The sequence below is a fragment of the Piliocolobus tephrosceles genome, chromosome 5 (genome assembly GCF_002776525.5).
Source record: "Piliocolobus tephrosceles isolate RC106 chromosome 5, ASM277652v3, whole genome shotgun sequence".
In the NCBI taxonomy this organism is placed as follows: domain Eukaryota; kingdom Metazoa; phylum Chordata; class Mammalia; order Primates; family Cercopithecidae; genus Piliocolobus; species Piliocolobus tephrosceles.
Genome location: NC_045438.1, coordinates 93,104,843 through 93,117,168, shown reverse-complemented (window position 1 = coordinate 93,117,168; position 12,326 = coordinate 93,104,843). Strand labels below are relative to the sequence as shown.

The 12,326-nt window shown below is 35.5% G+C and overlaps 1 protein-coding gene across 7 annotated transcripts in view; it reads right to left on the bottom strand.

Annotated features, from left to right (window-relative positions):
* HMGN3 (high mobility group nucleosomal binding domain 3) overlaps positions 1–12,326 on the bottom strand; it is a 32,769-nt gene that overhangs the window by 18,618 nt on the left and 1,825 nt on the right. The window lies entirely within an intron of this gene.

Here is a 12,326-nt window from a genome sequence, read left to right as displayed (position 1 = left end):
GTTCATTTTATACTTAGAGCACATCTTTATTCAAACACTAAATTTTTATCAGGAACATCTAATCTGTATTTAGAATTCATAAAATTTATAGTAGTTTCACCCAGGTTGTTCCAAACATTTAAAATTTACCAATCGCTGATTCTAATATCAGTTTTTAAACTTAAATTGATTAAAATTAAATAAAAAATTCAGTTCCTCATTCTTAAGTGTTTAATAAACTCATGCAGCTAATGGCTACCATATAGCACAGCTTTAGACAATAACAATCATGAAAGATAGAAGTGGGGTTGGTAGGTAAGAAGTTAAAGGATACTATGCTCCTGGTTTTGTTCTGGAGGATGATACATATAGAGAGTAATTTTAGACTTTGTTAAAATAAAATTTAAAGTTACCATTAAAAAATGTAAGAACAGAAATAGGATCTATAAACTTCCAAATCAGGAGGGGTGGAACAAAACATATTTACCAATAAAAAGCAGGAAAGTAAAGAACAAAGGAAAACAAAGAACAGAAAACATAAAAAGTCCAAATATATCAGCAATCACAATATACCTAGACATAGTATACCCTTCCATTATAATGTCAAGTGACAGAGTGAAGAAACAGAGTATACAACAGGACTACACTTCTACAAATTTCTTTTTTTTTTTTTTTTGAGACCAAGTCTCACTCTGTCACCCAAGCCGGAGTGCAATGGTGCGATCTCGGCTCACTGCAACCTCCACCTCTTGGGTTCAAGCAATTCTCCTGCCTCAGCCTCCACAGTAGCTGGAATTACAGGCGCACACCACCACACCTGGCTATTTTTGTATTTTTAGTAGAGATGGGGTTTCATCATGTTGGTCAGGTTGGTCTCGAACTCCTGACCTCAGGTGATCCACCCACTTTGGCCTCCCGAAGTGTTGAGATTACAGGTGTGAGCCACCATGCTCCTCCACTTATAAATTTTAGAACATGCACAAATCAGTATTATGCGTGGATGGATGGATGTAACATAAAGGTATAAAAACAAGAACTGGAATAATACACAACAAATTCGTGATGATGGTTTTCTTTGGGAGGGTTGACAAGGAAAAAGAACGAAGGGGATGTTTCAAAGGAAACTGAACTTTATCTTTAATAATTTATATTATTTTCTAGAAAGGCCTGAAATGAACAATGATTTTTAAAAGATTCCAATTTGTGAATTCTCAGTGATTGGTAAATAGGTATGTTATATTATTTCCTGGATTTCTCTGTATTTACATTTTTTCCAAATAAAAATATCCATACTGGGGGGAAGAAAAAGACTAGAAGGAAACCTGCTGTATTAAACCCAGTTAAATAGTACCATATCTATTCCCTAACACAAATTACATAACTACGTTTACTCAGCATTTTTTCTATTTCTTCAATGTTATATCAATCTGGTTTATATTGCCTCCTCTTCTGAACAAGACATGTAGTATAACTGTTTCATTTGTACTGATAATGAAGGCACTGGACTCAGAACTCTTGAAGGAGAAAAAAGCAGTCCAGTATTAAATTGGTTAACAAGAAAACCACTCTGGGACCAAAAAATTCAAATAACACACCAAGAGAAAGGTCTGAAATGTGCCTATACCTAACTCTGTCACTCTTCAGCTAAAACGAACACATAACTACTTAACACAAGGTTAATTCTCTCCACAAATGATGGCACTGTACATGAAATTCTTATAAGGTTCTTGAGTTAAAAGGTAGTCTCCTGAAATTCAAATACTTCTATGACACATGAAACAGACACTGGAAGTTTTACTCAAAACCACCAAGCCATGTTTAACAACGGCTTGGTTGTTTTTCTTTGATCCTGTAGTTGTATGTCTGGGATCCTCTATTATTGCATTGCTTTTAAAGTAATCTTTAAATATCCAATACTTGGAATGGAGAGGTCCCTTCATGGGATTAATAATCAAACTTATGTTAAATTTATTTTCCATATGCTCCCCTGCTTGGCTTGTCAATTCCAACAGGTGATTTCTATAAACTCAAATTACATTGATTAAGGTCACTGCAGGCTACTATGTTTTTTTGTAAATGGTATTTTACTGTTCAAGATAATAGTAACAAAGAACGCTTCTTTAGAAGACTTTGAATGAACTGAAATAAATAGCAACTCTCTCTCTCTTTTTTTTTTTTTTTTTTTTGGGAGAGGGAGCCCCGCTCTGTCGCCCAGGCTGGAGTGCAGTGGCCGGATCTCAGCTCACTGCAAGCTCCGCCTTCCGGGTTTATATCATTCTTCTGCCTCAGCCTCCTGAGTAGCTGGGACTACAGGCGCCGGCCACCTTGCGCGGCTAGTTTTTTGTACTTTTTTTTAGTAGAGACGGGGTTTCACCGTGTTAGCCAAGATGGTCTCGATCTCCTGACCTTGTGATCCGCCCATCTCGGCCTCCCAAAGTGCTGGGATTACAGGCTTGAGCCACCGCGCCCGGCCCAGCAACTCTTTTTTCTGAGGACCACTTTGTAGGGAAAATATTTCTCTTGCAATCAGATATAAAAGACAACTAAAAATAAAGTCATGTGCCAGTATGTTCAGTGAAACTTTATTAGTGTAAATATACACAATTCAATAATGAGGGTTTATATTTAATATTAAGGAAATATAGGCCAGGCACAGTGGCTCACATCTGTAATCACAGCACTTTGGGAGGCTGAGGCAGGTAGATCATTTGATCCCAGGAGTTCCAGACCAGCCTGGCCAACATGGCAAAATCCGTCTCTACTAAAAATATACACAAGGCTAGGTGCAATGGCTCAGGCCTGTAATCTTAGCACTTTGGGAGGCTGAGATGGGCGGATCACGAGGTCGGGAGATAGAGATCATCTTGGCTAACACAGTGAAACCCCATCTCTACTAAAAATACAAAAAATTAGCGGGGCCTGTTGGCACATGCCTGTAGTCCTAGCTATTCAGGAGACTGAGGCAGGAGAATCGCTTAAACCCGGGAGGCAGAGGTTGTAGTGAGCTGAGATCGTGCCACTGCACTCCAGCCTGGGCGACAGCAAGACTCTATCTCAGCAAACAAACAAAAACCCACAGAAAACAATTAGCTTGGCATGGTGGCACATGCCTGTAATCCCAGATACTTGGGAGGCTGAAGTGTGAGAATCGCTTGAGCCTGGGAGGTGGAGGCTGCACTGCACTCTAGCCTGGGTGACCGAGTGAGGCCTTGTCTCAAAAAAAGAAAAAAAAAAGAAAGAAGTTTAAATATTTTAAACCTCTTTGGGCTGAGCCGTCCCTTTCACTAGAGTTACCTTTTTTATGTGCTGTGATTTTGAACAAACATGACCATGGAGAAAGCATGTGGCTCAATCAGAAGCCTGAATTCCAGTCTGGCTCACACCTGACTTCTCTGGACTTGAGTTTCTTCACCAGTAAAACTAGTTAAGATGGACTTTAAGATCTCACTCACCTGACTGACTTAGCTACTTGTGTACTTATTTATCACATTATATAAATGCCACGTGTACATCATGGGAATGCCAAGCACTGGGGTATCGGGAAAGCAAGGGAAAAGGGGTGCAACGGAATAATAAAGACAGCTATTGCACTTACGTGCAAGGCAATGATTGAAATGATTTAATCTTCACCACAATCTTATGAGGTTGGTAAAACATGATTGTATCCATTTTATAAACTAGGAATTGTGGCCAGAGAGGTTGAGTAACTTGCCCAAGATTAATCAGCTGGTAATCTTGCTGGTAAGTATTAACAGAAGAGCTGGAATTCAGCTCTTCTAGGCTGGCTCAGAGTTCATACTCTTATCCACTCCACCATTCAAAGTGGTTTGTGTTAGTGGTCTTAATTTCAAAACTGGGTGCAGATCTGGGATTCTAAGAAGAGCAAAAGTCTTCCAGCTTGGGAAATGATTTAACCTGTAGCCCTAGCCAAAGAGCAAATGATATGTAAAGGAGTGCTTCCTATTCTCCATCATTCATGAGCCTCTTGAAATAACAATGAACAATAACCTATTAAAAATAGTTTATGTTGAGTTGAACAAAATTTTAGTACTATTCTGGGTTTTTAAAAAGTCAGACACACAGATCTGGTTGTTTTTATCTCAGTATTAAAACCAAAAACATACACCAAACCATCTATAATTTTTTGTAGTACTTTACATGTTCAGTGTGCTTCTACATGGTTGTTGAATTTGATGTTTTCAATATTTCTGAGATAAAAGAGGGGCACAGTCTTTGTACAGTCACATCTGTACAATTTCCATTGTACAGATGAAGAGTAGAGCTTCCAAGCGGTCAAGTGACCTTCCCGAGGTAAAAAGTGGCAGAATTCACACTAGACCAAAGTCTCTGTATTGTTATACCGGGGCTCTTAAAAGAGATGTTACCAGATGGTTACTTTATTATTTTCCTGTTTGCTCGGACATACATTAACTTCTGGCAAATGGTAAACACAGTTACAATGTTCCTTGTATTTTTGCAAAACTAATCAGCTGGCTGTAATGTGATCTACATATGGTTGCTTAAGGGGAAATAAGATTAAAAATTGTAATTAAGGGGTAAAGTATTGAGTAGTCAGAATGTAGTTTGTTAAAAAATGTATTAAATAAAATACATATGGAACTTAAGGAGTCTTTAAAGCTTCATATTTTGATCACTTCGTCTTTGGTACGCTTATCTCCCATATACATCATGCCTTACTTTTCATACCATGAATTTCTACAATGTAGAACTTAACTAATTCTGTCCAATATTATAAAAACATCCACAGTTTATACCTAAGAGACAAAAAAAGAGCAAAAAGTAAAAGAAATAAGGAAACACATACCTCTCAGCATAGATTTTGTATTTCATTGCATGGGGTCAAAATAATCAAGATATAATTTTAAAATATCACTTGTACATTTAAAAAATAACACCTGTAATAAAACATTAGTCAACTGATAATCTAGAATACCTAAATAAAAATCCATCCAGTCCTAGGTCCAGTAGATATTCCTAGCTATTAAGCTTTTATTCTTGACAAGTTCCAAAAACAAAAGCATCTACTTATTTTTTAAACCCAGTCCCTAAGTAATGATAGCTTAATATTTACATTAAAATTCCTCAATATACTGTATAATATGCAAGCATAAATACATGTTCCTGTTCACAAGGGAGTATTCCCATTATTCTATATATAGCAAATTGATGAAGACAATATATCATGGAAATAGCAAATCCAGCAGTTTACGGTAGAATCTGAGAAAATTATAAACAGTCAGACTTTTAATACTCAAAACAATCAATAGTTAGGTGAGGAAACTGCGTATGTGTATCTTGTATATAACCCTACAGTCCACTAGTTACTGAAATACCTAGAAGACTTCATGGTAATGCTCCTCTCTTACCAAGAAGAGAACTGGACCCTGAGGCCAGCCTTAGGGCAGGATCACAAATAATAATGACTTGTTGGGTAACTTTTTTTCTATGACTGGCATTTAGAAACCATGGCACCAGCCTATATTGTAATAAAGATATTTTAAACAAATGAACACTCATGTTTACGTAACTCTTGATTCCTCCATGTTTCATTCATTAGGCACTGTAGTTAAAATAAAAATACATGTGGTTATTAGAAATAAACATATGCAGAAAGTATTATGGTGTGATAGTTAACAGCAAAATTCCTGAGTAAAAGAGGGCTTGGTTAGAATGCTGGTTCTATCACTTCCTAGCTGTGTTACCCAGAGGAACTCTGTTAATCTCACTAAATCCCAATATTTTCCCCTGTGTTTGAGAAAGGCTGCAGGGTTCACTGGTTAAGATCACAGGCTCTGGAGCCAGACTTCAGGAGTGAAATCCCAACTCAGCCATTCCTTATCACAGGTGGCTTTGGGGGAAGTCTGTTAACCTCTTGGTGCTTCAATTTTCTCATATGTAAAATGAGAACAGGAAGAGGACACACCTTACTGGGTGGTTGGAAGAATTAACATTATTAATGCAAAGTGCTCAGAACAGTCTGACTCATAGAAAGAGACCAACTTCTTAGCTGTGAGATGAAACTGCTTCATTAAACTGTTGTGAGAATAAAATGAAAAATGAAATGAATAATACTTCCCTTGCATTTATTTCTAATAATTTCACGTTTTTATTTAAACTAAGGTGCATTATGAATATAAAACACATATCTCAGGTTTACCTGAGATATGTGTTTTATATTCATAATGCACCTTAGTTTAAATGTATAAAGTATATTTGTGTTAAATATACTTTATACATTTAAAGTATACTTACTACATTACTTACTACATTAAAGTAGTAAGTATATTTGTGTTAATTACTGACATACATTTCTCTTAAAATATTAAATTTTGGAGCCAATTTTGAAATTTAAAACCATTTTTCTATCTTCCTACTTCTGAATGTGCACATCATTTACTCTTTGTGTGGCTGAATACGTATTTGCCTTGGGCATATCTCAATAGCCCTGTCTCTGGATATGCCCACAAGGTAGAAGAATACCGGATTCAATAAATAGCTTGACAAAGAATCCCTATGTGATTTGACTGAATTATTCTAAGAAGACAGTGAAATGTACAATAAGTAAGTAACCACTGAAAAGGAATTCAACATTTTGATTTGGTTTGTTAACTTCGACAGTGATTTTTAAATTATTCAGGAGACTAACATCATATTTCAACACACCAGGTACTGTGAAAGCAGACAGCTTAAATGGTGTTTATTTCAGTCACCATTTCCAAATTGTACCCTGCAGGAAAGTGGAATATATTTAACTCTGGTGTAAACAAAAGCAACGTTTTAGGAAAAAAATATAGGAAAAGAGGATCACTTGGTAATTGATCTTCCAAGGGAATTTTAATGTTATATGAAGATATTTTTAAACATATTTTTTTCTGTGAGAAAAATCAACCATGTAAAATTGCACAAGATTAAAGCTTATGTTCTTTCAAAAACACTCCATTTGTTATTTGGTGATTAAACATGTATTCCTATAATTGCAGTGAATTTGACATCAGGGTGGGATCTGCTTGCTCCCCAGTACTCACTGTGTGCACCATTTGTCATCCCACAAAATGGAGGCCTAGTGCTTGTTAGAAGCCTGTGATTCTCTTAATAATTAAAACTCTCATCATCACAACAAACATCCATTGACTGTTTTACACCTATCAGGCACTGGGGTAAGTTGTTTGTATTCACCATCTCAATTAATTCTCATAATAATGCAATGAAATAGAGCATACAATTATTCCCATTTTACAGATGAGGAAACTTGAGTCTTAGAGAATTAGGAACTTAGCAGCTTAGGGAGAGGTTAAGGAACCCACCTTAGATCATATAGCTAATAAAACATAGCGAATGCCAGAACCATACTGGAGTTGCTCCCACTATATGAAATATTAAACCTACTTACTACAAAATGATTAAATTTATTACTTCCTTCCTTTGAAAACAATTTATTCATCCATTTGTTCTACAAATATCTACACTACCTGTGCTGGGTGCTATGGGGGATGAAAGGAAGATCAGAGCCATGAATGACTTCACGGTAAAGTCAAATTAGGATTACAAAACAAAATTAATTCAAAAATAGGTAATTAATCAAATAACTTGTGCTGATTTAGAAACATGGCTCCAGACAACTTCTTAAACACAACAGGGTGGTTAAAGGATATAACCCCCAACCTTTTAAATCAAACAACACTCTTTCTCAGTGTTTCTACTTTGGACATTCAGCCTGGACAAACCTTTGAATGCTCACAGCTCATAGCTTCTCTTGTGGCTCATTATCACTTTCTGGCATGAATTACAAATACTTGTGTATGTCCTCTACCTATCCCATCAGACTGAAAAAATCCTTAAATACAAGGGCATTTACTCATTCGGGTTGAAAAAAACAGTAATTTTTCATTTAATTTCCCAAGGTGATGGTATCTTGCATAAAGGTGATGCCCAATGAATGTTTAACATGGACTGAATGAATAATTAAATGTACAGCCCTACCATTTTGGAGCCTTTACTCAAATATAGATTCCATATCAATATTTAACTCAATCAAGTGCAGCAAGCATTTATGGATGTCAGGCTCTTTCATATTCAGACTAGGAAACTCAATATTGCTAAGAAAGCAATTCTTTCCTAACTGATTTATAGATTCAATTCAATCTCTATCAAAATAATGGCAGGCTTTTTTTTTTTTTTTTTTTTGGTAGAAATGTATAAGGTGATTCTCAAATTTACATGAAAACTTAAAAGATCAAATAGCTAGAAACAATTTGGGGAAAAAATGACAAAAAGTGAAAGACTGACATTACCAGATTTAAAATCTTACTATAAAACCATAATAATCAAGATACTAAGATAGTGTAGTTTTAAAATTTTTTGTAGAGATGACGTCTGGCTATGTTGCCCAAGCTGGTCTCAAACTCCTGACCTCAAGTGATCCTCCTGCCTCAGCCTCTCAAGCTGTTGGGATTACAGGTGTGAGTCACTGCACCTAGCCAAGATAGTGTAGGATTAGTATAAGAAAAGACATACAGGCCATAGAACACAATTGAGTGTCCAGAAATAAAGTTTTACATTTATGAAGGAGCTTCAACAAAGGTACGTAGGCAATTCAGTGGAGAAAGGATGTTCTTTTCAACAAATGGTGCTGAGATAATTGGATTTCTACCAGCCAAAAAAGAATTTAAACCCTTATGTCATACGATACACAAAATTAACACAGAATAGATAACATACCTAAATATAAGAGTGAAAAGTATAAAACCTCTAGAAGAAAATATACGTAAGCTTGAATTAGGCAAAGATTTATTAGATGTAACACTAAATGGATTTCATCAAAATTAAAAACTTTTGTTCTTCAAAAGACATCACTAAGAAAAAAAAATATTTTTAAGTCACAAACTGGGAGAATATATCTATGAATCATATATCTGATAAGAGACTTGTATCTCAGACTTATAAAGAACTCTTTCAATAATACGACAACCCAATTAAAAATGGGCAAAATATCTGAATAGACATTTCACATATGATACACATTATGCTAGTAAACACATGAAAAGATGCTTATTGTCAGTAGTTATTACAGAAGTATAAATTAAAATTCATTAGAATCTCTATAAGCAAAAAATCAACAATACCAAGTATGAACAAGTATGCTGAAACTAAAACTCACACACTTTGGAAAACAGTTTGGAGGTTCCTGAAAATGTTAAACATAGACTTTCATACCAACCGCCACTTCAACTCTTAGAAATCTTCCCAAGAAAAACGAAAATATATGTCCATGCAATAACTTATTTACAAATATTCACAGCAGCATTATTTATAATAATCCAAACCCGGAACAATCCAAATGTCCACCAACTTGTGAAAGGATAAACAAAAACTAGTATATCCATACAATGGAATACTATTGGACAATAAAAAAGGATGATGTACTGACACATGCTACAACACAAACTAATCTCAAAAACATCATGCTGAGTAAAAAAATCAGTCACAAAAGACTACATATTGTATCATTTCTTTCATATAAAATTTCCAGAAAAGGCAAATCTACACACAGCAAAAGTACATTAGTGCCTGGGGCCAGGCTGGGAGTGGGGATTGGCTATAAACTCCATGAGGGACCTTTGTGGAATGATGGAAATGTCTCAAAACTGGATTATGATAATAGTTGCACAACTCTATACTTTACTAAAAATCACCGAATTGTATACTTTGAATGGATGAATGGACTTTATAGTAAGTAGATTATACTCAATAAATGTTTTAAAGGAAATTATATTCTCATAATTGAGAGTGCTGAGTGTCTATATCCCTCAGCACTAGCCAGTAGGTACTTTTAATCTTTTTTTAAAGCAGATTGGTTATTTTAAAAATTATATCTCATTATTCTTAATAATGTACATTTCTTTGATTTCTAGTAAAACTAAGCATTTTTGTCTACTTGAGTCTTATTTTCCTCTAAAGATATACATCTTTTCTATAAGGAAATGTGAAATACTATCTTTTTAAAATAGCAAACATTTTTCAGTGATATGTGGTACAAATTTTTCCCAGTTTTTTATAAATTTAAAAATTTTGTTAAGTTTTTTCATATTGAAATATTTCATGTAGCCAAATTTGTCTGTGTTTTCATTTACAGTTTCTGTTTTTGGTGTTATGACAAGTAATATTAATTTCAAAATTAACTAAAACAAACCTTGATCATGGTTAGTTAAGCATCCACTGTGCTAATAAGCCCATTGCTACTGCTACTGGGCCTTCCATTTTAAAGAAACAGATCAAAACCTAATTTTGAATTTCAAAGCTACAGGCAGATGGGCTTTCCTTCCTTAAACCTTTAAGTGTCAAGAGACATGGTTGTTTACATGCTCCATTCATGGAAAACTGCCTCATTAGAGAATTTCTGATGTGATACACTAGACATTTTAAATAGTTCTAGTGATAAGGAACAGGAAAATATTAATAAAAAGAAAGATGTAAACATGTTTCCTGTTGCTAACCATGCCAAGACTGTGATTCTAGGCCTCGCTGGCTCATGTTTCTGTTGAACATCAAATCATCACATAACAACATGACCACTGCGGGCATTTGTGGATGTCTGGCCAGAACAGTCGAGAACTCCATCACTCATTGTCTCACCACTGAGTCCATGAATGTTATCAATTCCCCTGTAATTCCACTCACCCACCACCCATTACCTAATAAATACAGGAAACTGACATTTATATCTTGCAAAACTTACAGATTGATATGCACTGAAGAACTCTTCACTAAGTGCTTATTACTTCACAAAATACTATAGCATTTATAAAAAACCACTTGGCTTAATGTAGCTATGACTATCACACACAAAGATACACATAAAACTTACAAAGAAATGTCATAAGAACCTTTTAATATTAATTGAAATGATATTGCAGCCCTGAAGTTGCCAAACTGAGGCCTGGTCATGTTAAGATACAATCAGGAGACACATTTAAATACCTGGGAACAAAAAATGACTCTGACTTCTTTTGTATATTTGAGTCCTGCCTACACTTTTTAAGACTAGCCTAAAGTGAACTTTCCTTATCTATCCTACTGGTTGTGGAATCTGTAACTACACATTCTGGAACATAGACACAGTTCTAATGTTATTCAACTGTTTTGTGCTGCTAGTCTTATCACCTCATTGAAGTAAACACAAGTTCCAAGAGAGGCAAAAACTATAATGTCCCTACAATATTACAACAGGGCAAGATTCCAGATATTTTCACTGACTTTACCACTTCTTGCTCTGCAGAACAACTTACTCAGATGTTCATTAAATAACATTTCTTGATTTCTAGGGAAAGTTGATACAGGGGGCTAAGAAGGCAAAAAAAAAAAAAGTACTATGGGGACATTTTTAAGGCTTATTATATTGTTTCTTTAGACAGTTTCTAAAGAACTGTCTGCTCTACAAGAAATTAAGAAAAATACTGTGTAGTATGTAAATGCTTTGGCAGTTACCCCAACTTTAAAGATCTTGAAGAGCTATGCATGGATTGTCTCCAGTTCTTTTTTGTATCTAAGCAGGCTTTACCTAATGACAGTGGTTCCCCACATAAGTTCCAGTGAACTTCAGGATTCCATGAGGCTGCTCTAAGATTTGACTGATAGATGGGATGGCCATGATAGCTGTGTTTAATCTGAGGTTGTTCCACGTACCAACTGAGGTCGTTAGGCTTCAGGTATAGATGGAAAGCCTTCCTATTAATCAAGGAGAGATTTTCCATCACCGGAGAACACTCTGATGTCCTGAGAGATGACACACAGGTGCCTGTACAGTTTTGCCCCTAGTCTCAGGACCATTGGCTAGCTTATGCATGGGGGGTTCCCTGCCTTCCAGGGAAACAAAACCATAATTGTTATTTTACTGTTTTTGTTTGTTTGCTTTTTCCTTCCCTCTGTCTGCTTGAGAGAGGTAGACAGGGGAAGTAAGAATAATGGTTTCAGCAACTCTGGCCCTTGAATAAACAGTAAGGAAGGGTTTCATAGTCAGGGTCCATTATACATAAAGTGTGCACACCTAACCTACTGTTTATGTAAACATTTGTTAAAAATTCCCAGGAAAAAAAGATGGCCCCCGGCTCACTTACTCTGTAACTCATATCTTGATGATTAGTTCCTTTGTCTCTACTAGAATTTCCAACCCATCATTAACCATCAGTCAAAATGCTGAAAATGGTGACATCACTTAATATCCTAATTCTAATAAAACAGGGCTAGAAAATACCTTCATAAAAATTAAGTTTAAATAATAAATCTCAAGTATTAGTGCTCTTAATATGCCAACTGTCTTCTTAAACTGG